This window comes from Adiantum capillus-veneris, chromosome 18, assembly GCF_014529385.1.
Source record: "Adiantum capillus-veneris isolate H3 chromosome 18, ASM1452938v2, whole genome shotgun sequence".
Lineage (NCBI taxonomy): Eukaryota > Viridiplantae > Streptophyta > Polypodiopsida > Polypodiales > Pteridaceae > Adiantum > Adiantum capillus-veneris.
The window spans coordinates 80982489-81010081 of NC_140948.1; positions in this window are offsets into that span (position 1 = coordinate 80982489).

The following is a 27593-nucleotide window of genomic DNA, read 5'->3' on the forward strand; positions in this document are numbered from 1 at the left end:
CTTCTGTTTCTTGTTTCATCATCTTCAACAGTGAAAACCCTAACATGCACCATGTCCTTCTTCAAAAGTCTACCAGATCCATCATGTGCAATGCTATATAAAATCTACCAAATGTTGCTCACCTGCATCAAAGTTTTCCATCAGCCAGAGCAAGCAGGCACCCCGTGGATGTCATTCCTTGAGGGTAATAAAGGTTTATGCTACAATCTCAATGGTCAACCTTTCAAAGAAGTCTTTATGGCTTCTACGCCAGATGTATGTTCTTACCTTCTCACAATATGTTAGCGTTTGAGGAAGCGTTCTACACAGGGTTCTTCACTTGGGGAACAAAGATATTTGGGCTAGTGATCAGCAACCTGACTTCGAGATTTGTAGGCTACTCATCAGTGGAGCTTAAAAATAGAGTAGCTATGCAGTTTTTGCAAGTGCCAGATAAAGAGAGAAAGATCAGATATGAAAAGGATGTAAATGCACTTAAATACTGCCTTGCCAGCCGTCAACTCGAAGACTATTTCAATCCATAAAGCTGTGTCAAGGGACGACACAAGCGAGGAGGGGGGAATGTTAGCAGCAAGCTAACTGGGATACCATTTTTCGAAGCTCTCATTGTAAAAACACTTATTATTTTTTATAAATCAAAAATATTTTAACTCCTATTTTTTGGATAAACTTTGTAATAGATGAGCCGGAGCTACAAGCTTCAAATTGTATCAACCTGTCATTACCTATCTTTAGTTAGAGCTCCCAAATTATTAGTTTTGACCACCAAAAACCTTGGGTAAGGTATAAAAGCCAATTTTTGTAAGTTATTATTAAGTTTTGGATAATGAAATACACAACCTGAGCTAACGGTGCTCACTTCTCTCCTTCTTGCGCTTTCTACTCCCTCCCCAGTTGTCACATTGCAGTCGTTTTTGTTGCATTGCAATCGCAGGTAAGAGCTCTACGCATTGACGTAAACACTTCACGATATTTCGTAGCTTTTGGCGTCACCGACTCGTGGCCTAATTTCATCATAAGTAGTAATTTACACTTAAAAATCAAAAACTAAGCATAGGCGAGATATTGGGGCATCATTGCCAAGCATTTCAGTGCATTTTGGGTCAAAAACGACTAGGTCAAAAATCCACTGCTGTTAATAATCCATTTTTTCACTTGACCTAAAGTGGGATTTGAGACCATAAGCATGTGTGCTTAGGTCTTATAAAAATTTCCTAGAAGTTTCATTACGTTTGGATGTCATTTGATGCTGTAAGGGATGTGATTTGTTTGTCTATGAGCGATTGGCTTTTGGTGATTTCAGTCACTTAAGTGTAGCTTGAGTTAGATGTGAGTTTTTTGTTGTTTTCCGAGAGATTGGCAACCTCTTGTAGCCTCTATGCACTAGTTGAGTTAGCTTCGTCCCAAGGATTGAAAATTTAATCGTGGTTCTCACTAAATCTGCAATAAGATAGGAGTGAGGTTAGACACCCGTCCCACATACAACATCTCTTGCTTCCATCTTTCTATCTCCTCAAATTTCCCTTTTCTCATTGCTGACTTTGATACTTAAATTTTTTTTGTGTTATTTTGCTACAATTCCCAGTTCTTGGTTTTCAATTCAGTACCCAAATTTTGGTTCACAACCTGCACTTTATTTGAATATTGTTGCTAAAAAATAGTAGCCATTAGTCCCATGATTGGCTACATCTCTTTATCTTGGCTTGTCAACATGGCTGGTGCCGCCTACACCGGTTAGATTCACATCGGGTTCACCAAAATTTTTGGAGATCACGGTTCTCCAGGGTCGACCAGGAAAGCGTTGGACTTTTGGCTATAGACAAGAAATCAATGTAGGCTCAAACCAAGTGAAATGACTGTAATTAGGGGTGATTTTAGTGTTAATAAAAGTGTATATTGAGTATTAGTGATTGATTATGAGAGAAAATGAGGATTAAAGTCAACTTTATAGCTAATACCAATTGAAAAAAAGAACACGATAAAAATTTTGATGCTCATAAATAATAGAATCCTCCACAATTATGATCTATGATAACCTTGTTACAACTCGATCACACACTCCATTGTTGGTATGCACCTCGATCTAAAACCCCTAATTAGCAATCCCCTAACGTGATGGAAGCAACATTCTTTCCAAGCATAAATCCCACCCTATATGATTCTTCTGCCCTTGAATCCCCAAGATTCCTTAAAAAAATAAAAAATGTTTTCCCTTCATCACATCCTTCTCTTGCCCTTTTTGTCCTTCAATGACTACCTTGCAACTCTCTTACTTTGCCAAGACCAAGAGAGAGCTATCCCATGATGAGACTCTGAGATAGCACAAGAGACCTCCTCTCCAAGATCTTCTCCCTCACCCTTCCTACCTTGACAACACACCTTCAATAAAATCCCTTCTCCTCACACTCATGCCAAGCCAAGTACTCCCTTCTCCTCTCTTGAGGTTGAGAGCAAGAGAATCTGGATCGGGATGGAGCCCTCTTTCTCTCTCTTGTTCTTTTTCTACCCTTTCCCTCTCCCTTCCTCTTGTGTGCTGACCGCTTCCTTCCTTAACTCCTTTCACCCACAACATATGTATCTCCTCCAAAAAACACCTTTATTTTTAAACCCCCCCTCTTTCCCCTCCATGAAAGTCACAGTGTCGTGACTAATGTGGCATGGAAAGGGACTCTATGATGTGGCAGGCCGGACTCCACCTTTACCAAAATCACTGTGCATAGCATCGAAATGCTATGCCATGGCCTGCTAAAGAGTTTTCTGTTCTTTGTCATTGCCTTCCATCCTTACTATATACACTATATAAACTACCTATTCTATAATCAATATATAAACTATATATAATATATATTATATGTAACTATATAATGATAATTTTAGTGATAGTAATTGTATAATAATTATATAAAGTTTATGTAGTATAAATAATATATTAGTTATATAATATAATACAATATTAGTATAGCTTAGTTATAAATCGTTATAATATATTTCCTCTAAATGTAATATTATGTACAATTTATTATAGCATAGCATATTATATAGTATTTTATTATAATATACACTATACATAATAGAGTTCTATCACTTAACGAGCAAAGAACAAGCACCTAAAAGTGGGCGAGGGGCAAGAATTTTAGTACAATCTTAGATTTTAACATTGCCTATAGGTATTGGATGGATGTAATAAATTAAAATGTGCCATTCATCTCAATGGCTAGCCTACCCCTGGGGGATTCACTCTATATACAAAATAAGACGCCACCTGCAAGCGGACAACTTTGATAAAACCGCTATATATGACTCATATATTAGGGAATATGACCCCCCTTTCTACGCTTATACAACAATCACTGCAGAAAACTATCATACCCCTATCTTACATATACAATTTAGGTCTCACATGATGTGACTAAGTAAAACTAGTAAAAGAGCGTGTAACATAGTAAAATGCAACGTACTAAGGAACCACATTTGTTGATAACTAGTAGATATACTCTCAATGTGTCTTAGTCTGACTTTCAAACTATGTGTCCATTCAACCTGCACCCTAGCTACTCGTCCAATTTCGACCCATCTAAATTACTGAAAAAACATGGTTATAAAGTTGTGTTAGGTTCTCCCTGTAAATTTGCATCTATAAAAACTCTTTATAGCTTTCATCCCTCAACAAATGAACTATAATCACAAAACAATCAATTGACACAAAGCAATGTTAATCCTTGCATGTATCTTTGTAGCTATTGACTCACAAGTTTAAGGGCAGACTCTTTTGGGAAGTCATAGTTTTGAAACACAAAACTTCCTCTCATTTTTCCCTTTTCTCACTTCTTCCCCCCGCCCCCCGCCCAACAATAAATATGATACCCCCTCCCTTAATTTTAAGCTTGGGAGATAAATTATTAGGGGCCTGCTCCTAACTTATACGCTTATGTAACTTGTAAAAAAAACCCCCTTTAGTGCACTTACGTGGTGCGGTAAGTTTTCCAAAGTGAATCCCCTAGGAGCCTACCTTGTTGATATATGGGATGTAAGTGAGTAGACAGGATGAATTTACCCCTAATAAAAACTACACAACCATCTTCCTCTCCAAACAAGGGAATCACACCTACTTGTACATGTTTGAGTTCATTCCCTTGAGTGCCATTCACACTATCACCTCTACCCATCAATTTTTTACAATAAAATAATAGAGCATTGAGGCATCGGTAAGAAGACTAATCAACTATGCACTGTAATGCCTAGAGAAATTTTGTGAGTAAGTACAATATGCTACTTGAGTGTTAAGCTTTTGATCTTAATAGAGCTTAATTTCACCACATTTTGAGCTATGAGTGCTCCAACATGCATTCCTCTCCGAACCACAATGTGGGCTCTGAATGGCGATGCTCGTTTCCACATTCCTTGAGAATCAACAAGCACTTATCACCGTCACAGACTCAACCTGATATGTTTGATGGTCCTATGGTTTATAGTTGGCCTTTGACAAAAGTAGAATATGTATCTATGTGTAACAGAGAAAACTCCACGACCAAAATTATTAATTTCTCACTTAAAACTTGAGAAAATACCAAAAATAGAATAACACAATTTTCCAACTCAAAGAAGAAGCTGGAGTGGATTACTTTATGAAACTTTCAGCCTAGAGTCAAAGTAAAACTCTCTCTCTCTCTCTCTCTCTCTCTCTCTCTCTCTCTCTCTCTCTCTCTCTCTCTCTCAAACTCATTTTGTGGGAGCCTCCCCTTAAAATGAAGGATGGTAGCATATAACTAACGGCCGGTGGATTCCAATCAGTCTCTCTCACCGTTGGACCCCCTTCTACTGCACTTGCATTTTGCTATCTCCCTATCTATCTCGATAACTAGTTAGATGTGTGCCAGTTGAGTGCTTCAAGCAAGTGCTTAACCGATTGAGTAGCAAGGAAAACAAATTAGACATTCTTTTCTACTCCATCTCTATCCCTCTTCTGTGCTTCAACTAAATGCTCTGCCAATTGTGTCCTCACCCTACTGGCTCTTGCCTTATGGACAAGGAATGTTGCTGCAGCTTCAAACTTTGCATTGCTTGCAGCTGTTATAAGTCGAACATAGTGATGGCCGGCTTTCGGAACCTGGCCGCGGGAACCAACCCCACTCGGAGGGGAGCTTAGTAATAAGCAAAGAAAAAAAAACGTTTTTAAGCTACATATGCCGCTACCATGCCTCCCATGCTCATGCGCACCCATAGTGGGCTGCCCCTCCCTTGGCACCACCCCTCCCCCCTCTCCTCCATTATTCCCCTCTCCCTCCTTCATTATCACATGCAGCCAAAAACCCTCTCTCTCCCTCTCGTTTGTCAACGCACAGGGGGCCGCCATGCATGTTACAAGTCTCTCTCTCTCTCTCTCTCTCTCTCTCTCTCTCTCTCTCTCTCTCTCTCTTTCATTATTCAGCACTCTCTCTCTCTCTCTCACCCACACACACTCCCTCTCCCACTCTCAGCTCTCCCTCCTCACTCATGCCCTCCCTCTCTCTCCTGTCCTCTGTCACCAAGCCCATAGGGTGCATAAAATAATATCTCTCTCTCTCTCTCTCTCTCTCTCTCTCTCTCTCTCTCTCTCTCTCTCTCTCTCTCTCTCTCTCTCTCTCTCTCTCTCGTCAACCCAACGAGGCCCGGCATGCAACAATGGTCTCCCTCTCTCTCTCGTTCCCCACCCATGATCGCTCTCTCTCCATCTCTCTCTCTCTCCCTCTCTCTCTCTCTCTCTCTGTCTCTGTCTCTGTCTCTGTCTCTCTAGCAGCCGACTCAGCCCGAGTATCTCTCTCTCTCTAAATACCCACCACACACACACACACACACTCACCTTCATCCTTAGCCTCCCTCTCTCTCTCTCTCCCACGCCCTCACACGCTCTCTCCCTCCCTCCCCTTGACTCTTCCCCTGTATGTATAGTTACCAGGCCAAGAGGGTGCAAAATTATCTCTCTCTCCCCACAAACCCTACACACTCTCTCTCTCTCTCTCTCTCTCTCGTTCCCATACACACACACTCGTTACTTACACACACACACACACACACTCACACACTTACCTCTACACACACACACACTCCCCCAGCCTCTCTCTTCACCCTCGCTCACTCACGCTCTCTCTCCCTCTCTCATTCTCTGTGTAGCCGAGCCATCCAATATATATATATATATGTATATCTTATACTCTCGTTCCCACACACACTTGCCAACATACTCATTGACATAGACACACACACACACACACACACACACACATTAGGAAAAATTTGAACTCATTTTTGGGCCTTTTAAGAGTGCCACATCATCAAAGTTGTACAAAAGAAAGCAACCCGGCAGACCCCTCGAAATATTGCTTAGAACCCCATGATATGACCTATCAGTGGAAAGTTCTTGAAAAATGGATTCTAAAGAGCCAAGGTTCGAAAAGTTTGGATGACTTCTATGAAAGTTATGCCATTTTTTTTCAATCAGCCAGGTTTTGTTACCGTTACGATAATCTAAAATCACCTTTTTCTATATCTACATGAAGGCAATGTACGATACATGCATGCTATATATCAATAGATAGAATTTGAAGAGTAGATTCTAAATATCCAACCTCCGACAAGTTTGGATCTTATTTGCAAAAAATTTACCGATCCCCACTTTTTGAAAGCTATGCCACATCAACAATTCTTACAAGGCCCATTTTTGAGTCCAAACTTTTCCTAATGCTCTCTCTCTTACACACACACACACACACACACACACACACACAAAACACACAAAACACAACCCCATATACCTACTCACAAACACTCCTAATGATCTCTCTCTTACACACACACACACAAAACACAACCCCATATACCTACCCACACACACTCCCTTGGTGTGACCTAAATACCGATCTCTTGTAAGAAAAATTCACTTTTCTTTCGATTAATATAAATTTTATTCTCTTGTAAAACTTGAAATATTAATTGGAGGTGTTGCTTGCACGTTTGTATAATGAAATAGAGTAGACGATTATATAATCTAAGAACACTCCAGTAAAGGTTTGGTGAGGCATGAATAGCTTCTCCATCAAGCGGTTAAATGTGGCTGGTGTAGTGGTCAAGCCAAAAGGCATGACAATGTACTCGTAAAGACCAAACGTAGTGCGGAATGCAGTCTTTACGATGTCTTGATCAACTATCCTTATTTGATGGTAGCCACTTTTTAGGTCAATCCTACTGAAGTAGGTTGACCCTTGTAGCTTATCAAATAGGTTTTCTACCCGTGGAACGGGAAACCTATTCTTGACAGTGATCCTATTTAGTGCTCTATAGTTGAGACACATATGCTATGTGCCGTCTATCTTTTGCACTAATAACACGGGTGAAAAAAATGGAGATGAGCTAGGATTTACCATGACTTTCTCAACTAACTCATGCACTAGCCGCATAATCTCCTCTTGTCGAGCTTGGGAAACTCTATAAGGAGGTTTATTAGGTGGTGAACTTCTTGAAAGAAGTTAAATTGCATGGTCATCATTACCTCGTTTGGGAGGTAGTTCACAAGGGATGTTGTCAATAAAAACATCTTGGAATTCCTTGACGAAATTGGATAAAGCTAATTCCTTTTGATTGTTTATATTTTCCTTTTCTAAAGCATTAGGTTCATTTTGAGAATCTTTAACAAAAATCATATTCACGGAAATAGAGCTCTTTATTGACTTATTATAAGCTTGCTTATGTACAAGAGGTAAGGTACTACCCAACTCCTTAGCATCTATGTACATATCTTTTTCCCTGAACCTAAAGTAGATTTTCCTTTCAGGGAATTTAACATTGGTAGCCATGCGATCAAACCATGGTGCCCCTAGGATTACATCCTCGTGTTTGAGAGGAGCGATAAAGAAATCCTCCTTGTGCACATAGCTTTGGACATGGAGCCTCAATTTCCCAATTAAGGAAGTGCTTGAGGCTTCTTGCCCCTTGAAAGCACCATTGGCAGGTAGGACATCTCCCAATGCCTAGCTTGGTGGCCAACTCTGTGGATATGAAATTGTGAGTAAAACCAGGGTCAAAGAGAATAAAAGAATCATGTTATCTTAACTTTCCCCAAGCATGGCATAGAGGAGATCCTTTGTGATGAGCATCCTCTTCTTGAATCTCGACCAAGGTAACTCTAGGAGGCTCATTACGTGTATTCTTGTGGGGCCAAGCACGATAGGCATGCCCTTGCTCTCCGCACTTGAAACAATGGTTATCTTTCCGATAACGCTCTAGCTCTTTAGGAGAGAGTTTATTTTTTCCTTTATAAACTCCCTTCTTCTTAGCTTTGTTGTTTTTGGCGTTGCCTTTGGGGAACTTTTGGACATTGTCCTTCCCCTTAGGCTCATTACGGTCCTTGTTTTCCACGAGCTTAAGATTTCTCTTAGCCTCTTGTTGGAAATTGATTCGTGCAGCCACCATGGTATGGTGTATGACCACAGATATGGTGCATGGCCTTTGGGAATTAACATACTCTGCCATATCCTCAACAGTTAAACACGCACAATTTGTTGTTTTTTCTCTCCAAAATCCATCTTCTTGAAGACAGTGGCTTTGAGATGTAAATCCCAAAACTTGTCTACATATTTGTGAATAGATTCATAGGGAGATCTTCAAGCTTCACCATTCAATGAGTACTTTGTCTTTGGCATCGGTAGCCAAAAACTGCTTCATGGTGGAAGCTCTTAAAGCTTTCCACTTTTGTGGAGCTTCATCATTTGCTTGTAGGCTAGACCACCATTGCATGGCAGACTTTTGAAAATGCATAGCTACATGACATAGCTTAGAGGACTCTGTGAATCCCTCATCTCCAAAGGCCACATCGAATTGTTGGATGAAGGCCAAGACTTTGTCTGTAGCACCAAAGGTTCCATCGTAGGTAAGGAAAGAGACGTTCTTTCCTCCCTCTTTGAACTGTTTGAGCTTGGATGGCCTCTTACATGTGGCATAGGATTTTTTATGGCCTCTTCTTTTAGGTGGTTCAAGACTTGCACCATTACTTTCTTCAGAAGAGGAAGAGTATGAGGAGGATGGAGAGAGGGTGACCTCTTTCTTGCCTTTTTCTTCACTTGTTCCTCCTTGTCTGCACCATCACTTTCTTCAAAAGAGGAAGAGGATGAAGAAGATAGAGAAGAGGGTGACCTCTTTCTCTCCTTTTTCTTCTCTTTTTTTCTCTCATCCCTCTTTGAATTATGGTATAGAGAAGTGTGCAATGGTCTTCTCCATTTAGGGGGTGTTGGAGAGCATTACTTTGCAATTAATAACACCAACCATTTGTAGCAATATTGAGGAACTCTCTTCTTGAGCAAGAAAAGAGAAACCAATAGCTCTGATACCAATGTAACATTTAATGCACTAGTAATTTGTGTGTAGCGGAAATTGATAAAATAGTGAGCATTTCATTAAGAACAAGTTCCTAATGAGCATAGAGAGAGTACTTAACTAAGAAAGCAACATAGAAATTTACACCTAGCTAATTTGGCATTGACAATATTCAAAAAGAGAGAGAAATAGAACAATTGATAACAGTTGAGGACCGGATTTACATGGAGCCGGTCCCCCGTCCATAAAGGCTTGGTATTATAGCTTCTCCCATCAAAGGAGACTTTTGTACAATACAATCTTTGTGTTCCTTGATAAAAATAGTTGGTATAATTAAGATGGAAGCTTCATACACCAAATTATGCTTGAAAAAAACACCTAGTTTCCCTAGCCTCAGTCCCAAGACCTCACACACCTTCAAAAATGGTGAGAGCTAGCAGGGAATGAGGATAGATTGAGAGGAAGAAGAGGTATCTTACGAGAAAGAAGTATTCTCCTCACATAATCACTCTCATAGCATAGCTTAGCTTAGTAATTAGCATGGTAGAGGAGATGAGCATGCCATTGAAGCTTGGCTCTTGGTTGGATTTGCATTCCAAAACCAAGAGTTGTTGGTGTAGGCCTCTACTTCTCAATGCTTGGAGAAGGAGATGGAGTTCTTCTTGCACACATGAGTTGTGTGTGTGTGTGTGTGTGTGTGTGTGTAGAATTGTGTATGAGTAAAATGCAGTTCCTTCTCTCATCTTGGTCGACCCCTCTTGCTGAATGCTCATGATGGCCTCCCATTGGCTCCTATAAAGCTTAGCCAATCACAAATTAGAAGCATAGTTGATAGCCTTTTGACAAGTGTCCCCCTTTCCCCTTTTGTGAGAGCTTTAGGTATTCAAATAATTCATCTAAACTCTCATTGGACCTTTTTATCTTCTTGCCAATAGGAATCACGCAAGCCATCGGGCCTGCTAGATGATCATTGGACCCCTTGGTAGACTATCCAATAGTCTTCTAGGGAGCTTAATTTCTATTGGTTCTTTTAGCAAGCATTTTTAAATTGATTATACTATATTTACTCTAGGCTAAATCTCATTGGTCCACCTCTATGGCCATCCAATAGCATTTGAGGGGAGGTTGGGGGCAACTGGCCTAGGAGCTTGACATTTGTCCAATATTCCCTTTGCGTAAAGGGGAAGTGTTGGAGTGTATGTGTGTGTGTTTCTCTCTCACCCCCTACAAAATGCCTCGCCCCCTCCTTCCTAGGGATGTGGGTAGATTTTTTAGTCTTCCTATGACCATCCAATTCCCCTCTGCTTTGGCCATTGGATAAAAGATTTAATTTTTGGAACCTCAGCCTATGGAAGTCTTAATGGAGCTGAACCTTAGGTCTTTTGAGCCCCATTGAAGCACATTTCTCTTTTGCAGGCTATCCCCCTTTGGATCCCTATTTTCCCTCCTTTGGATCCCTGATAGAGACCGGTGGTTTGCAACCTTACTAATTTTCTAGCTTTTACTCTCTTGGTACTTTCCCCATTAAATGATCAGTTTAACATGAGAAAATCATTTGGGAGTATATAGTAGTTTTTTTGACAGGGATGAAGTATCACCATCATTGTCGTATCTCCCTAGTGGTGATGGCCCACTACATCCTCCTACTTGTCCTCATCTTTATCATAATCTCATCTTCCTATTTCTGATTATTGAGGTACTCATAAATTGCCTTGTTCACTAGGACAGTATTATATTGCTTGACTTTATCTTGCAAATTTGATTGGATGGAATTAGAAAGAGAATGGGGTCTAGGAGGCCTCTTTATTTGGCAGTTTAAGGAAGTCAAACCTTTTGTATTAAGAAAGTAATCAAAGGACAGCTTTTGAATTCAAACAGGCAAAATGGCTAGTTTTTTTGAATTCAAAGTTCCCCCCAAAATGGAATTTAAAATCTAGCTGGCAAAACCATATCATGTAGCATATCTATGGAAAGAGCTCGATGCGTAGATTATAGATCTACGATCTTAGATTAAATTGGAGATCATATGTGGGAGTTATGGAAGGCCGAAAATCATAAAATTTTCCACATCCTTTTTGGGGGGAAAAGTGCATCCTTTGACCACTGTTATACATCTCTTACATACCCACCATTCTTGCACACATGGCATATACTGATTCATCAAAATATTAATCACCTCCATAAGCTCATGGCAAATAAAGAGTCCCTCCTACACCCCATCCTCTTCCTAATGAATTCAATGTGACTGTTTCTAGATCATTCAGATTGAAAGTCAAGTTTCCATTAGCGTCATCCACTATATTGACCAAAGAGTGATAAATATACTTTTCAATGATATAATTTTTCAAGAAGTCATGATTTTGATGATGGTTCCTATAGTCAACCCTTTTTGCATTCAACATGGACTTGAGCGCTCAACTACTTCTTGAGAAATGTTCTTTTCTTCTTGCATCACAACATTTTTAGCTGGCTATGAGTTTGGCGATTTTCTTATAGATTTTGCACTCTACTGCTATTCAACGTGGTATTGAAGAATTTGCTTCACCCATTTATCTCTCTCTTTTCTTAGTGCTTCAAACTTTGCCTTGGTCTTGTGTAGTTTCTTTTTTGCAGTGTCCAGTTCTATGCTAGAAACAGATGCCCAAGCCTCCATCATTTTCCCTATGGAGTTAACTATAGTATTCTAGCCATACTGGATGGCTTCTGCACATCCTTGTGTGATGATATTGGGGTATGTCTAGTGAGTCTCGTATAAGATCATAAAAAATGCATAAGGTAGTACGTGGATTTTTCATTACCAGCCGCCCTTTTAGAGGTTGCCACTGGATGTGCTATAATCTGTCCAATTTGACTAAGGTCACTTTCATCTGGTATGTGTGTTGAGCCTGTTCTGTAGTGCTATCCGATGCCTGATGTTTGACATCATCTTACTTGAAACTAGTCTAGGTTGGAACAATACTAGTTGTATGAGGTTTATCCATACCATTTGCCTCGTTGGGATTTGTAGGTGCATTGGTTTGCTCTTTGGTAGTGTCTGATGGAGGGGTAGATATACTGGTTGGTTTTTGTGTATGCAACTGAATTTTTCCAGTAGAGGTGAAGTTTTGGACTTCTTAGTCACTGAACTGGTATCTGTTTGGGACACTGATCTTTTGGTACTATCTGTGTCCCTTCCTTTTCTTTTTTGGTTTCCTTAGTTTTTGTATCTTCATAAGTTGATGATAAAGTTATCTTACGCGTCTTCTCTTGTGCTGCTTTGTCCCAAGCAGTCTCAACATTGGAGTGGTGTGGGGAAGAGTGTGATGAGTAAAGAAACTGCCATGCACACTTGTACTTGAACAGGTTTTGAGATTTAGCCTTGGTAGTATGTTGCATGACACCGGTGTAGAGAAACTAGCTAATATTGATGCTAGCCGTTGGGTCAAGAATCTTAGCTAACAACATGAAAAATAGTTTTTCAAAAATGTACGCTCGGTTGTTCTTGAGACTGATTGCTTCAATAATGAACTTGTATACTGGTGTAAATTCTAGTGCTACTACTAGAATGACTTGTGCACCAGTCTTCCTCTTCTTCCTCGCTTGTTTATCTTCATCGAAAAACCTACTGACCACAACAATAGTGGCTGGTGTGGGTTTGCTTGCATCTGGTAATATGAGAGCATGAGCCATCTCTCTTGTGGTAATTTCTAGTGATACACCATTCTCTTGTGCTATTCCTTTATCCACATTAAAGGTGTTTAGAACCTGTTGGGTGATTTTTGCATCAAAAGGAAGTCGGGCAACTTCAATTACTACCTCTAAATGCCACAATTTGAGCAACTCAGGCTCTTTCTCCTGGAACACATACTTGCCTATTTTAATGTGTGCTACAACACCCACTTCTTCAACAATTGAGGCCAATAGAGATTTGTTCTAGGAAGACATTTATTCCATGGTATCCTTCATCTGATCCGACACTTTCTTCTTGCCCATACACAACTCAAGTGAGAAAAATTGTGTAGAGAAAGTGTACTCACTTGTAGAAGTAGACAATCCAAAAAAGGAATACCGAGGCATGTCATGTAGAGCAGCAACGACTGTTAAGGGATTATGGGTGAGAGGTGATGAGGTTTGTTACTGTGGCTGTGAAGTTTTGGAACAAGAAGGAGTGAGATTTGTGAAGGATATGCTGCAAGTCACAGAGGTTTCTACAAGTAAAGTGAGGAAGTGCACACTCATCTCATTGTTATAAATGTTAGAGTTTAGACATATCTCTGGATTCATCTAGTTGGTCCCAATTTCTCCTAGAGACAAGTGTTAGGGAGTGAGGGCTGTTTTGTTGCTATGCCCGGCCAGTGTGAGGGAGGTGTGAGGTAGGTTTCTCATGTTAAGTTGTGTCTAGCCATGTTTAACCTTGAGATTTGGCTTGATCATGTTAGTTCTATGCCGGAACACCCTTAGTCACTTGTATGAGTAGATTTTTATTAGCATGGAGAGCCTTTCCCAGATCTCTCTCTCTATATCTCTCTCTCTCTCTATCATTATTAGATCTCGTGTCTCTTTCAACCTCAGTGATCTCTCTTCTCCATAGGTGTGCCTTGTTCATGTGTTTGGTATTGCATGTGTTCTAGATCGGAGTTGAGGTACCCACCGGATCAAGAGCTAGTTCTTATCTTCATTGCATCTTCCACTTCCACCTTTGACAATACGCACACGCACCATGAATGCTCAACTCCTTTCCTACCTTGCATTTGTGTGGGCCATTTGTGATGTTGTTTGTGACGTGTCATTTATGAAATTTTTGATCATTATTATTGAGAATATTCCCTTAGCGCTTGTGGCATTTATTTCCCTTTGATGACCTTCATATGGGACTACTCTGATAGGATTTTACCACTGGATCTGAACTGGATTTACTGGTTCATTGTGTGTCTGAATCTAGATCGAGTGCTCCCTATGACTGCTAAGAGGGCGAGATTGGACCGTCTTTGACAAATGCTAAGTATGAACTGAAGTTGATGCCCTACAACTATCTCGTTCTGGACCATTGCTCTGTTTCTACTGGTCTGACATGAATTAAGCCCATAGATTCATCTTTTGAGTCTAGATGCATGTCTAATATTGGTTCTACTGGGATTTTCTCAATTTGGCACAATATAATTTGGTCTTGGCCCCATTGTTAGAACAAGCTATCTTCAAATTTGGTTTCTTCAATCCCAATTTTGATTGATATATCAGCACTAGATCACCCTTCTTGAACTCCTTGAACTTGATCTTTCTGTCATGCCAATCTTTTCGCCTTTGCTGGAAAACTTCCTATTCCAACATTTCTCTTTGTCTGATCTCATCCAATTGCAACAACTCCTGCAGCCTTTGATTTAGATTTTGTATAAAGTCCATGCCATGTTCTACTACCAGTCTAAGACCGGGAATGGCAAACTCTATTGGAAGTACTACCTCTTATCCATACACCATTGTGAAAGGTGTCATGTGAGTAGTAACCTTATTGGCAATCCAATAAGCCCAAAGCACTGTTTGGAGTTTAGCATTGCAATGGTGTGGTTTCTTCTGAAATATCTTTGTGAAAATGGTCTTGATGGTTTTATTGCTGCTTTTTGCCTGACCACTGCACCTGAGATAATAAGGCGTAGATTTTCAGTGCTTAAATGAAAAGATCTCAATTAGCATCTAAATAGTTTCATTGATAAATTGTGTTCCTTGATCTGAGACAATCTTGATTGGACATCCATATCTGCATATGATGTTCTCATATAAGAATATAGCTATTGATTTGACTGTGTTTTTTGGTAAGTTTTTGGCTTCAACCCACTTGCTGACATAGCATGTGGCCATAATAATGTACTTATTCTTTTTGGTAGCAAACTTCTTGAATGGCCCCAAGACCATTTCATGAATGCTCCTAATGGTTGTAATGGACTTAGTGATGTCATATCAGCTACTATTGGCCTTCCCATTCTCTGGCAAATATCACATGTTTTTCAAAATGTTCTAGCATCTACCATCATCATCTACCACCAAAGACATTCTTATATGTGATATAAGCTGAGAAGTGTTCCCTTGCATCTCCATTGTGAGCTTCAGTGATGAATTTCATTTGTCCTTTCATTGGCACACACCTTCAAAGTACACCATCAATGCCTAATTTGTACAAGGCTCCCCCAATGATGGCAAATTTTAGACTTTTAATGATTAGTGCCTTTTTCTCATTCTAGGACTAGTCCTCTGGAAATACCCCTATCTGATGGAAATTATAGACATATTGCCATTTTGGATCCAATCCATCATCAACTATATTTTGGAAAAGTTAGGCATCTATTGGTCCATCTCTTAGTGATGCTTTAGAATGACCTTATGCGCTTCTAGAAAGAGAATCAACACCACAATGTGTTTTTCCTGGTTTGTGGAAGATTTTGAAATTAAAATCCATCAAAATCATCATCCATCTAATGAGCCTTCCCTAAATGCTCACTTTGTTAATTAGAATGAGAAGTGCCTAATGGTCCACATAGAAATGAAACAAATTTCCTAGTAGATAATGCCTTAACTTTGTAGCACTAAACACCATTCCTAGTGCTTCTCTCTTAGTGGTCGAGTAACCTTGTTTAATGAGGCTAAATTTTCAACTGGCAAAGTAGACTAGGTAGTTCATCTTCTCATCAGGTTGATCCAGTATAGCCCCAATCACCATTCCAAATGCATCGACATGCACATGGAAAATCACATCCCAGTTCAGCTAGAAAAGGACTGGCCTCCTGTTGATCACATCCTTTAAGCACTGAAAGGTTTTCTCACATTCTGGGGTCCATATGAATTTTTCTCTTGTTTTGAGTTATTTCATACAATAGTAGGGCTTTTGTTGCAAACATATGAATGAACAGTCCATAAGAATTGATATATCCTAGAAAAGATCGTAGCTCAAATATTTTCATTGGTACTATGACCTAGTGAGCAAACTTGACTTTTTCATTAGTCATTTTAATCCCATTTTTAAAACAATATGTCCCAAAAGCTATCTCTTCTAGACCATAAATATTGATTTGAAGGGATCGAGACAAATCCTCTTTTCTCTGCACCTCTCAAAGACAAATAATAAATGCATTTCTTCCGTGGAGAAAATAGTGAAGTCATCCACAAATATGGCAAACAACTCATTGAAAATTTCCAATGTACATCTTTGAAAGGTCGCTAGAGCATTACACAATTCAAATGGCATTACCAAATATATAAATGCTCCCCAGTCATGATGAAAGTAGTTTTGGCCCGATCCTCAGGTACAATCGATAGTTGATTGTAGCCATTATAACTGTACATTTTGTGGTGTGCAACCTTGTCCAATAACATATCTGTAAAGGGTGGTGGAAAAGGATCCTTTATTGTTTGAACATTCAACTTTATGTAGTCCACAGATACCCTCAGTTTTCCATTGTTTTTAGGAACTACCACTATTGAAACAACCAATCACTGCTTGGTACGTTTGTAATGAACCTTTCCTTGAGAAGATTGTCTATCTTCTCCTTGAATTTCTTGGCATAATTAGGTTCCATCCCGTACATCTGTAATCTGGCTCGTTTGGCATCGGGATTTAGTGGTATCCTATGTTGGCATAATTCTAGATCCACTCTTTTCAGGTCAGTATGATCCCAAAAAAAGACTTCTTTGTATTTTTGGAATAGTGCCTTTGCTTCATGTTTGATCTCTTGCTTTAGATACCTCTTGATTTTAATCATTCAAGGGTTTTTTTTGTGAGGCAAGATTAAACTCTTCAATTTCCTGATCATATGGGAGTAACTAGTTCGGGCCTCCTCCTTTTTGTTTAGCCAGTGATTCAGCATCCTTCTTAGTTTGAATACCAGTCGCATAATCATTAAAGGGATAATCTAATTCCAATGAACCCTTTTAAATCTCTACTTCTCTTATTTCGCGATTCCCTTCATCAGAATTTTCTTGATTGTTATCCCCTACTGGTATGCAGTCAATTTGTTTGGTATTGGCTATTATGGTGACCAACCCTCCAATTGAACTGACCTTTCAAAAGTTCAGCTCCATGAACTGGACTGGGTATTTTTTCCTTTGTCTCTTAGTATGCTTCTTGTCCATTAGCACAACACTCAAATCTAGCTCTGTGAAGTGGGAAGATGTTCATTGATAAAAGCATCTTATCTATCTTCTTTGTTCCATAATTTTTTCATAGCACTTCAATTCTCAATGCTTTCTTCCACCCTCTTGTGTTGTCAATTTTTATGATGGTTTCTTGAATTAAATTATCAGTGTTCAATTGGCATAGTCGTGTATTGCACTAGTAGTTCCAAGCCATGGTCTACCTTAAATCATTCCATATGCTCCTTGAACATCCAATACTAAGAAGCTAGTTTTGAACTTTTCCTTGCCCACTTTGATCTGCATGTTTTCAACTAGTTTAGTGGCCTAAACCACCATGTGGTCAGCCATCTTGACTCTAAATGGTGATGGTTTTAACTCCGTGATTCCCATTTTTTTCCTTGGATGTTCTCCCAAAATATTAACACGAGCTTCTCCATCCATTAGGACCCCTAGCAATGGTTCCCATTCCTTTCTCAGCTTATAGCCCACCTGGATTAGTGGAACCTCATCATCTTGGATGGCTACCAGGTCCATTGCTCTGGCTTTTGCCTCAACTTTTTTATTTTGTCTAATGAACTTTGGAGTCTCTAGTAATGTGCATCGGATGTCATATATCTCTATTGTCAACTTCTGCATGAGTTCATAGACCTTCACATAGATTTCATCTAGCCCTACCGTCAACTTCTGGATGCATTCACAAGCCTTGACATAGAATTCTTGTTGCTCATTCCCAAATCCACATTCTGAACTCAAAGAGTTCTCTTCGTGATAATCTTCACAGTTCCATTCAACTATCTTCCTCTTGTTTGGTTGATGTGGCTGAATCTAAGTTGGATACCTTGATTGGTCCTTCAACAAACCACTGGCTCCAACCTTGGCTAAGTCTGATTTGACTTGTTGTACCTCATTTACCAAACTCTCTACTACTACAATCATGGACTCATTTAGTCCAAATTATTTATTCTAACTCTGGTGTTCTTGCATCTCTGAAGACTTGAGTGGTAGCTTCTGAATCATGCGAGCCTCAGAACACTATGGTTGTTCTGAAAGTTTCTTAGCTAGGTTTTCAGTGATCTTTGGTGCATTCTCACACCCTTCCTTCCACTCATCCACAACCTTCTCCTTGCCCTTCACCTTCCAGCCTAATCTCTACTACTTCCACTTCTTGGTTTTAATAGCTTTATTTTCCTTATTTTCATCTAAGATCTCCTTGCCCTTCACCTTCCAGCCTAATCTCTACTACTTCCACTTCTTGGTTTTAATAGCTTTATTTTCATCTAAGATCTCCTCAATGATTGATAGCACCCTTGCTTCTGGTAACTACCATGAATGGCACTGGCTCTATTGCCTTCTTTTCACGTACTTCTGGTTTTGTAGCATCTAGGCATTGGGCTGCAAAGTGACCATACTTCCCACACGTATAGCAGTTTAGGATTTTATTTGCAAAATATTATCTACCCCTGCCTTGGCAGTGCCCCCTAGTACGTACCCCTTCTAGTACCACTACCTCCAATACGTGTACTGACTTCACTATCCTTGGACCCATTGGCACCATCTACCTTGATTGCTTCAAGATTTGTCAATGAATTAATTCATAGATCCTTTTCCTTCTTAAAATGGTTGATTTTGAAATCAAAATCGTTCCAGTAACCATACGCTTTACAGTAGGTACATTGTGAACACTCGTCAGACCTATCATTTGTCAATGCAATAATTATTAGATCCTTTTCCTTCTTTAAATGGTGGATTTTGATACCAAAATTGTTCAAGTGACCATAGGATTTATAGTAGGTACACTATGAACACTCATCAGACCTATGATCGCTTGACCTACACTTTGAGCACCAAATCTCCATTTTCTTTACTGATGGTCTTGTCTTGGCTATTTCAAGAATCTATTTTGACATTTCCTCCACTTTCCTTGTCCACAATCCTTTTATTTTCCTTGCCTTAGTCATCTAACTTACTTTCAAAAGAACTGGAATTGGTACTCGATTCTAATTCTTCAGTGGATGGTTCACTGCCACTTGAATATTTCTTCTTATGCGCTTTCTCCTTCATGGTGTGTTGCTCTAGTTTTATTGCCCTCTGCACCAGATCGTTAAAATTTTTGGTTCATGATAGGACCTCATGTTCCCTGAGATTTTTACTTTTGAACCCATTCAAAAACTAGGTTCTCAATCTTTTCTCTAATGGAGTCTCTTGCAACTGTTTGATTAGTTCCTTGATATTCTCTACATAACTCCTAATTGAAAACTTTCCTTGTTTGATCTTGTCTAGCTCACACAGGATGTCTTCATGCCCACTATTGTCTGAATATTCTAATATGAAAGCCTTGATAAGATTATTGTATGACCTAATTCGATAGACTGTGTAATGGTAGTACCATTTCCTTCCTGCCTCCGTGAGTGTCTGGGGAAAGTAATCCTCTCATTCATCTTTATAAATAACCTTAAGCTCAACATACTACTCAAATGCTTGGATGTGAACATCATGGTCCTCCTATTTTCCTACTTTGAATACTGGAAATAAAAATTTTACATTAGTGAAATGATCGTGACTAATGGATCTAGTTTGGAAATTGGTTTCGTGTCTTTGGATTTTTGCTTGATGTAATGGTCTGTATCTGCTTCCCAATCATTGTCAGTTTTGGTTTTATTCATTGTGTCTTCAATGTTCTTCTTTGCTGGCTTTGTCTTACTGAGTGATGTTTTCTCATACTACCCTTGTTTTCTTCTTCAACTTTTTGGCTACGTTGAGATCCATGATACCGGTTGCATCGTTGTGCTCTCTCTGCTTATTTGCGCTTGGAATGAGATGAGTGCTACGAATCCCTTGATTCATCAGCTATTCCTAGTTTTGGAGGAACATCTATCTCATTCCTAGGTTCTCTCAGAGCCTTATTCTGACTCTTCTCGGAGACTGAGCTAATGTGGTACAAATTCTCCACGAACCTTGTAGCTGGTCTTTGGCCTCGTGCGGTTCCTCTAGGTGGCATGATTAGTGTGTGATGACTCTAACACCAATTGGGAGATAATTTGATTGTCAATAGAAACTTAGCTCAAGCCACCATGATTGCCAAAATGGAATGAGCTAGACACTTCCAATTGGCTATTCTAGGTTGGTAGTTAGAGTTAAAACATATTAGTAAAAGACTTCAAATCAGACAAGATAGAAGCCAAAAAGACAACACTGAAATTGGAAATGATACTAAACTCTAGAATTGGAAATGAAAATGAACACTAAAAATGGGAATTGAAACTTGGATTATATATATTTGGATTAGAATAAGTACAATGATGAGTCAAGCTCATGTGTGATTTGGATTACAAGAGTACAACATCTCTAAGATAATACAAAAAACAAGGGATTAAGACTCAAAAATAGTCAATAGTTAAGTCAGCTCTTAAGAGTCAAGTTGTAAGTCCCCCAAAATGATGGTGTGGCCCCTATTTATAGACTCTCAACTAGACTTTGGCAAACTGTGCAATGTGTGAGTTACCATAGTAGTTGCATGTAGTGATTGTATCTTCAAGTTTCCAATCTAGTAGCCTACTAAGTGGTCGTTCCCACCATCTACACAAATCTACAACCATAGCTCGTGAGGATGATCTACAAAGAGAGAATAAATCTCTGTGAAAGGAAAAAAAGGATTTGCAAACATTGGAAGCATCATGACAAGCAAAGCTAGAATGCAAAAAACCAAAGTTCACTCACACAGACAATCATGACAATGATGACGACACACAAAGGGAATCCAAGAGACAACAAGAGCATCAACAAAGGGATACATTATGATCGTCCTTTGAGGTAACCAATACATCAAAACCACAAGGTGAAAAAGACACAGGGAATCATTAAATTGCAACAAAAACAACTCAAGAAATTCCAGAGATAAGCACTATCCAAGGAGAAGAATGGAAGGCAAAAGGGAGTCTCCAACTCCAGCGACACTTGTGGAAAAGACTCGCAAACTGATACATCTGGAAATCAATGAGCTACATAAGAAAATTCTCACAACAAAGAGATGCACTGGAAAAGAGCAATGAAATGGGAGGTCAAAAATTTACATTTAGTCAACATACAACTACTCCAATCAACAAAGATCAATGAATATTGGTATACTAGATCTCTCCCACGCCCATCGATTAGATACAAGTGCCTTCACAACAAAGCAACCATAGAGAAAGAAATGCTAAAGCTCAATCTAATGATTGGCAACAAAAATGGAGGGAGGCATGACTCAACAAGAATCCTAAATGGCTGATTCGCTTGATGCAAGCACCCTCTCACTCCAATATGATCTCACCTTTTTCCCAGTGCCTAAAGTCAAAACAACTTGGAGCCAACTTGAGATAGTGCAAAGGTGACACCGATGATTGACTGAATTACCCAATGTTTCCAGGTCCAACGACAATGAAAGGTTAGATGAGAAGTATATGCTATGCGTTCTCACCAAAATAGTAGAGAAATATAAAGGCTTGCCAAATCTGTCCTGCCAAATTCTCCAAAAGATATGTTGGATGTTGGCAGTGTACATTGATATGTACCCAAAGCTTGGATTTCAGAGACTCCATGGATGTCCTTCTTGGAGGGGAATAAAGGCCTAGTGTATGATCTTAGAAAGCATCTGAATGAAAAAAAATTGCATGGGTTCTTTGCACCTTTGATGTATATGCCCTTATACCTCATGAGAAATTTTGAGGAGGCTTTTTACACAGGGTCTTTCACATTAGATAGAACCATTTCTTGGCCACAGGTCAATGACCTTGGAGCAAGATCTATCAGTTACTATGCTATGGAGCTCCAGCACCAAGACACCATCAAGCCTCATGACCATGAAGGGTTTCATCTAGCCAAGGAATATAGAGAAGGACTCAGGTGGAAAACAAGTCACTATATGCAACATCAACCTCCAATTTGACCACCACCTCGCTCAAGAAAAGGAGGCATCCAAGAAGATTTCTTAGCCTTTGTAGTAAAAAATGACTGTAATTATCTTGCCCAAAAACATAAGTCCTTTTTTCACTATGTAATCATGAAGGATTTGGAATTATGATCTCTCAAGTTGTAATAAATGTTATGCTTGAAGTAAATCTAGACCTTATATGTGAAACCCGAAGCGAGGGTATAAAAGGCAACTTTTGTAAAAATTTGGTGATCATTATTATTAAGGAAATTGAGTAGATAAGGTTTTCTGTGTACGTCGTGTGTTCTCTCTTTCTGTTGTGTCTTTATTTCTTTGCATCACGCTGCACAATCATTGTATCAAGCTTCCGCCAAAAAATTTATTATATACGTGTATTTTTCTATATTATTTTTAGCATATATATGTATGTTATATATTATACATTCTAAATGCACTATATATATATATATATATATATATATATATATATATATATATATATATATCTAGACATAGCAATTTATTATACCATATTATATGTAACAAATACTATAAATAATTATAATTATATACATGTTAATATATTCACACAATTTTTATATAATATTTTATGTAATTTAATATATACTATAGATAACTATATAAAGTTAGTATACTATAAATACTCTATATATACCTATATATATATATATATATAGACACACACACACACACACACACACACACACACACACACACTTTTCAACTACTCCATTATTAGATTTATTTATATAAATATGTAACATATATCTCACATAAATATATATAGTGTATGTATCAAAATATATTATACATACATACTATAGTATGTAAATTATATAGGGTAATACCACTTTTTGAGAGATGGGAAAAAGGCGGGCAAAGAAATGGAAGGCACAAAGTGCATTGACCACAACACCTTTGCGTGAAAAAATATGATTCCCTTGTGAAATCCTATCTTTTGTGTGCGTTGTGTCTCCATCAAGCTATTAAACTAGCTCATGTATAAAGGAAAGCTTTTTCCATTAATTGAGTTTAATTTTCTTATTTGAATTTTTTGAGATCATAATAAATCTTTTCTTGTACTTTTTATTATCTCAAACCTCATCTAATCCACTAAGCCATATCATACACGTCGACCATGACCATTACACATTCACTGGCCTGTAGTATTTATGTCTATATACCTTACAATATTTTAACATTTCTCACATCCGATGAGTTAGAAGAAAGAATTCATTTTATACCTGTGAAATTGTTGAGAATACTAGACACAAGATTGAAGGAGCTAAGAGTAGATATAAATGATATATGGTTAGAAGAAGCCATTCAAAAGGTGGCAATGTACAGATTGATTGACCTTGATATACTTTGAATTCCTATCTATTTTTATTTTGAAAGTATGGTGTGGTATGGTATCTTTAAAGTAATAGCCGTCATAGTCCTTAAATTAGTCCTTAAATTTCAATCATGATTATCAACTTCTATATGAAAACATTGTTCATACTTTTAAGTAAGTCTGACTTAAGTTGTATTAGCTTTTTTTTTACAGTAGTATATCAATCAAATCTCCTTCAAGGGATTGATGATCAATCCCTTGAAGTAAATGGAGATGCAAATGATGGGCCCACTACATAATGATGGTGGCTACATGAAGTAAATGGAGATGCAAATGATGGGCCCACTACATAATGTTGAGCTTCAAGGGTTTTTTCTTGCCCTCTCAAATGTAATGAGTTTTGGAGATCTTTAGAAACACTTTGGATCAATTGAAGATTTTCTATTTTATTTGATCTTAAGAGTCACTAAGAGTGATTATCGCCATATTTGAAGCAGGCTAGAATGAGATTTCATACCTTTCAAGCTAGAAGGTTATGGGTTTAATAAGTTTGAAAGATCTAGGATTATCCTCACCATGCCTTGAAGGTTGTTTGAATCTTTGTTTGAAGAGCATTTGGAAATTCACATTAAAAATTCTTGATAAAAGCTCAAGGGTTAATTTTTATCACCAAGCTAGCGTTTGGAAACGCACGTTAAAAATTCTTGATAAAGACTCAAGGGTTAGTTTTCATCACTAGGCTTTGGTGGGAAGCGCTTGGAAATGCAAGCTAAAAGCCCTTGGTGAAGTCTTAAAGTTTAGTTTTCATCACATAAAGCCTTGATGGATAGCGTTTGAAAATGCAAACTCAAAGCCCTTGGTGAAGGCCCAAGGATTTTTTTTCATCACCGAGCCTCGTTGAAAAGCATTTAAAAATGGAAGTTAAAAGTCGTTGGTGATTCATGGAGGCTCATCAAATCTTTTTCATCATGGGGCATTGCTGGACAACATTTGGAAACACAACCTAAAACTGTTCAACAACGGGTCAAGTCAATGTAGTGCGATCACAGGTAGTGATTGTGGTGAGTCAGAACTACACTTCACTAGTTACACAATATAACCAATGCAATGGACAAGGCTTTTGCCGTACTGACTCATGCATCTCCAAAACCATCAAGTATACTATTGACATGCGCAAAGCACAAAACGGACCTCAACGGCCTCAACGCCAGGACCGTGCATGCCGAACTTATCATGGGAAGTGAACAGGGGGCACAACCTAGCTTTGAGCGGCTAGGATGCGAACAAAAGTGATTAAAATACCACAAATACTGCACATCGTAGAGAGAGAGAGAGAGAGAGAGAGAGAGATGATGAAAATCCCTCGAGATGTGAGGAAAATCTTGATTCAAGTGGTATTTATAGAAACCTTAGCTTTGGCGAGATGACGACCGTGGAGAGAGAGAGAGAGAGAGAGAGAGAGAGAGAGAGAGAGAGAGAGAGAGAGAGAGAGAGTATAGTGCATTCTCTAGGAAGAATTCCATATGTATGAAGATTCTACTCTTGTGTGAGGCGACCCTTGGAGTCAGTGTGTGGGTATGGCTTCCTTCTCAAGTGCTTCAGCCCCAAGTGTCCGAGTGTTTCCCAAAATGCTACACCACTCTCCTAGAGTGCTTCTCCCAAATTGCTGCCCCAAAATTCTCTCCCAATCCCCTCTTTGATAGTGACCTCTCAATGTTCTTTTATAGGTGCAGGCTACATTAGTTTAGGATAATTTGATTAGGCTAGGGCCCTAATCAGGAGAGACAAAACAAGGAGCCTAGTCCTAGATGGTTGACCCTTGCTTTGTTTTATGAGAACTTTTAAATGATATCTCCTAGGTGGGCCTTTGTGACTCATCATCTAGAGAGAGGTGGCAATATACAATTGGTTTTTATACACGGGTTTGGCTTGAAAACACAAAAATAGGTTACCCTACGGATGTTTACTATGGAGATGCATTGTGGATGAGATGCCGGTGAATGGTTGGCTTTGCTGGTGCGTCACTGTAGCATGTTCGTCACTTTTGGGGCATGCCTTTGGCGCCTTTGTTTGAATTATGGTTGCCCTCGTGTGATTTGGTCGTTTATCTTCATTTCTTTGGGTGTTGATGTTGGAATTTCTCCAGTCTTCTACTTCTTATATGTGCGCATGGCGTGTGTGTGCTTGTTTGAATGTGTGTGTGTGAGTGTAAGTGTGTGTGTGAGTGTGTAAGTAGGTGCATTTGTATGCGTGTAAGTGCTGTTGTGTGTGCACAAAGGTGTGTGTATGTTTATAGTATTTAGGTGGGGGAGACCGAGGGAGTGTGTGTCTGTATGTATATGGGGTTGTGTGTGTGTGTATATATATATGTAAGTGAGTGTGTTGGAAAGTGTGTGTGTGGGAACGAGAGTATAAGAGATATATATTTTTTTAATGGCTGGCTCGGCTACACAGAGAAGGAGAGAGGGAGAGAGAGCATGAGTGAGTGAGGGGCGAGGAGAGAGGCTGGGAGTGTGTGTGTGTGTGTAGAGGTAAGTGTGTGAGTGTGTGCGTCTGTGTAAGTAATGAGAGACAGTGTGTGTGTGTGGGAACAAGAGAGAGAGAGAGATACTTTTTACACGCTGGCGGCTTACAAAGGAAGGAGAGAGAGAGAGAGAGCGTCAGTGAGATATGGAGAGAGAGTGAGAGGTTGAGGGAGGGGGTGAGGGTGTGTGTGTGTAGGGTTTGTGGGGAGAGAGAGAGATATATATATATTATTGCACCCTCTTGGGCTGGTAACAACACAGAGAGGGGGAGAGTCAATGGGAGGGAGAGAGAGAGAGTGTGTGAGGGAGTGGGAGAGAGAGAGAGGGGGAGGCTGAGGGTGAAGGTGATGATGTTCAAAAATGACGTGCCAGGTGGGGTGGCCTCTACACCACACATAGCGTGAAATCCCCAAGCATCATCTCAAGGGGGGGGGGGGGGGGGGGAGGGAGGGGTAGCACCTCAGGTATGTTATCCTATAACTCTAAGGGGGCATCACCTAGCATAAGTGCGGTTACGATGCAGACATAGATGACCTAGAGTGGTAGGAATGAAATGATATACAAGGGAAGAATCATCCCACGGGTATGGGGAGAACAAAGCTAAGGAGAAGAGAGAATGGACTAAAAGATCATGATAGAATTGCACACTTTTATTCATAACGATGATATTTACAAATGATGATCTTGGCTGGTAAGTAGCCTTGTTCCTCACACTGGGGGTACATGATGGAATGTGAGAGCCATATGGTGCATGGCAAACTTTTGAGTTAGCGGTGTTTGCACGTTACGGGAGGTTAGTTGAGGGAAAACACCAAGACGATGAAGCCACCGATGTTTTGATCACTAGCATTAAGAGTGGCCCAGGGTAACCTAGCATCGGTGCACTCAATCCTAGTGTGGTCATGCTGCCTTGCGGGGTGATATGAGTGCCTTACGTGCATGGAGTGGCCATGACTAGTAAATTAACCATGGTGTGGGTGGATATTGGTGGTGGTGGTGATGTTGCCAATGCTAGAACGCCCATGCTTTCAACACACATGAGGTGCATTATGTGCTTAGTGGTGCATGGAATGTACAGTGCATGGAGCCTGGGTGGTGCCTCCCATATCTCTACCTTTGTGCTTAGTGGAGGCCCCTTTATATAGACTTGAGAGGTGGTTCTTACCTAATGGTCCTTGCAAATACCCCACTGGTCACTGTAGAAAGTCTAGATGCCTCTCTAGAGAGAGGTAGAGTGGGAGAGAAGGTAGAGATAGAAAGAAGGTAGGTAAGAGTGGGGTGGGGAGTTTTCTACAATTCACTAGCCATTGGCTAGGTTATTAGAGAAGGGTGGAGATTGGGGCATTTACAATGGCTG